Source organism: Marmota monax, unplaced genomic scaffold, assembly GCF_021218885.2.
Source record: "Marmota monax isolate L192 unplaced genomic scaffold, Marmota_monax_Labrador192_F-V1.1 WCK01_AAM20220418_F8-fsc00155, whole genome shotgun sequence".
Taxonomy (NCBI): Eukaryota; Metazoa; Chordata; class Mammalia; order Rodentia; family Sciuridae; genus Marmota; species Marmota monax.
Window position 1 is genome coordinate 1,482,637 of NW_026694554.1, and position 3,111 is coordinate 1,485,747.

Genomic DNA, 3,111 nt, shown 5'->3' on the forward strand with positions numbered 1-3,111 from the left:
TTACCTCTCTTATTGTTTCTCCTGCTGAGAAAAAACTTTTTAGTTTAAGTAAGTCCCATTTGTTTACTCTTGTTATTAACTCTTGGGCTATGGGTGTGCTATTAAGGAATTTGGAGCCCGACCCCACAAGAAGTAATTCTGATGTTTCTCAAACTTTTCTCAAAATATGAAGAGGAGGCAAACACTTTCTAGCTTAGTTTATGAAGTCAGCATTACCTCAATTCCAAGACACTGTATAAAAAAAAAGACAACTACATACCAATGTCCATAATTAACAATGATATAAAAATCCTCAATAAAATATTAGTAAATCAAACTCAGCAGCATGTTAAAAAGACTATACACCATGAACAACTGGGCTTTATTCCTGGAATGTAAAAGGAATGAACATATAAAAATCAATTAGTGTAATAAAACACATAATTAGAATGAAGGACAAGAAGCACATGATCATTTGAGAAAATTCAACACATTTTCATGATAAACATTGAACAACTAAGAAATAGAAGGGAAATACCTTCATATAATAAAGACTATATATGAAAATCCCTCAGCTAAGTCATAATCAATGGTCAAGACTGAAACATTATAACATCAAGAAGCACACAAGCATGCCTGCTTTCACTAAATCAATTCAATATAGTACTGGAAGTGCTAGCAGGAGTAATTAGGCAAGAAAAAGAGAAAGGCATCCAATTAGAAAAGAAAAAGTAAAATTATTTTACATAAGCATCTCTGTACTTATAAATATGTAGAAAATTCTAATGACTCCAACAAAAGCCCACTACAACTGGTAAATGAATTTTAAAAGTTGTAAGACATAGAAACAACACCCCAAATCAGTTATGTGTCTACACACTAACAATGACTAACCAAAAAAAAAACTAACAAATGTACTCCATTTATAAGATAGCATCAAAAATAAAATACTTATACCCTGAAATCTATAAAACATTACTAAATGAAATTAGACACAAACAAATAGAACTATATTTCATGTTCATGGATTGGAAGACTCAATAATATAAAGTCTTCAATAATATTCAAAGGACTCTACAGACTCAATGCAATCCCCATCACAATCCCAATGACTTTTTGTTACAGAAGTAGAAAATTTCATCTTAAAATTCATATGGGGGCTGTGGTTGCAGCTCAGTTGGTAGAGCATTTTCCTAGGGGCGTTTTCCTAGCACGTATGAGGCACTGGGTTCCAGCTTCAGCACCACATAAAAATAAATTTTAAAAATGTATGTGTTCATCTACAACTAAAAAATTATTTTTAAAGAATCATATGAGATCCCAAAGAATCCTGAATAACAAGAAATGTTTTTAAAAAGAAGAAAAAGTTGGAGGATTCACTTCCTGATTTGAATAGTCAGTACAAAGACACAGTGATCAAATGAGTGGCAGCATGAGCACAGAAATATGAAACAATATGAAATACAACAGAGAACCAAGAAATAAACCCTCCAATTTATAGTCATCTGATTTTTAATAAAAGTTCTAAGACCATTCAAAGTCATTCATTGGGGAAAGGAGTCTTTTCAACAAATTATGTTGCAAAACCTGGATATTCATATACAAAAGCATTAAGTTAAGCTCTTATCTTATACCAAACATGAAAATCAATTCAAAATGGATCAAAAACCTAAAAGGAAGAGCTAAAATTAAAAAAAAATCAAAAGTTTCATAAGACAACAGGGAGAAGTCTTCACGATATTGAATTTGGCAATAATTTTTTTGAACACAACACCAAAAAAAAAAAAAAAAGACAACAACAAAAAAAAACAGATCGTGCTCACTTTGGCAGCACATATACTAAAATTGGAACAATACAGAGAAGATTAGCATGGCCCCTGCACAAGGATGACATGCAAATTCGTGAATCATTCCATATTTTTCCTTGGTTTATACTCAAAGGACTTAAAATCAGCATACTATAGTGACACAGCCACATCAATGTTTATAGCAGCTCAATTCACAATAGCTAGACTATGGAACCAACCTAGGTGTCCCTCAATAGATGAATGGATAAAGAAAATGTGGTATATATGCTCAATGGAATATTACTCAGCTTTAAAGAAGAGTGAAATTGTGGCATTTGCCAGTAAATGGATGGAGTTGGAGAATATCATGCTAAGAAAAATAAGCCAATCCCACTAAAACCAAAGGCTGAATGTTTTCTCTAATATGCAGATGCTAATTCACAATAAGGTGAGGTGCACTAGGGAAGAATAGCAGTACCTTAGATTAGGTAGAAGGAAGTGATGGGAAGGGAGGGAAGGGGATGTGGGGATAGGAAAGATAGTAGAATGAAACAGACACTATTACTGTATGTATACATGTGACTGCATTATGATTGTGCAACATGTACACTCAGAAAAATGAGAAATTATATCCCATCTATGTATGAAATATCAAAGTGCATAAATGCATTCTACTGCCATGTATAATTAATTAAAACAAATTTAAAAATTAAAAAATCAGATAAATTGAAGTTCATCTAAATTAAAACCTTTTGTGCTCTACTTTGTGTACAATCAGATATAAAAATTATGCTCTATATGTATAATATGAATTACAATTCATTCTGTTGTCATATATAACAAATTAAAATTAAAAAAAAAACTTTTGTGCATCTAAAGACACAACTATCCAAGTGAAAGACAACCCCAGAATGAGATACAATATTTGCAAATCATATTTCATATGTTTAACATTTGCTCAATGTTTTATCATGAAAATGTGTTGAATTATCTCAAAAGCTCTTTTCTTAATCAATTGAGATGATCATGTGCTTCTTGTCCTTCATTCTACTTATCTGTTTTATTACACTAATTGATAGATCAATATTCAGAATATATAAAGAATGTCTATAAACCAATAATAAAACATAATATTTAAATTGGCAAATGACTTAAACATTTCTTCATGACATTCAACATCTCTAATCATCACAGAAATGGCAATCAAAATCACAATGTGGTGCCACTTCACGTCCATTAGGATGGCTATTTATACATTCAAAAATTCTGCATCCCCCCCTCCCAATTTCTGTTATGAAATTCTAACTCCCAAAGTGAAAAGACAGTAAAAGCACCATCTATGAAC

At 31.5% G+C, this 3,111-nt stretch overlaps 1 non-coding gene across 1 annotated transcript; it reads left to right on the top strand.

The window, feature by feature from the left end:
- Nucleotides 1-1,794: 1,794 nt before the first annotated feature.
- Nucleotides 1,795-1,901, top strand: LOC124076894 (U6 spliceosomal RNA). Its single transcript, XR_006846485.1, has one exon. It is a non-coding gene; the product is annotated as a U6 spliceosomal RNA (small nuclear RNA).
- The last annotated feature ends 1,210 nt before the right edge of the window (nt 1,902-3,111 follow it).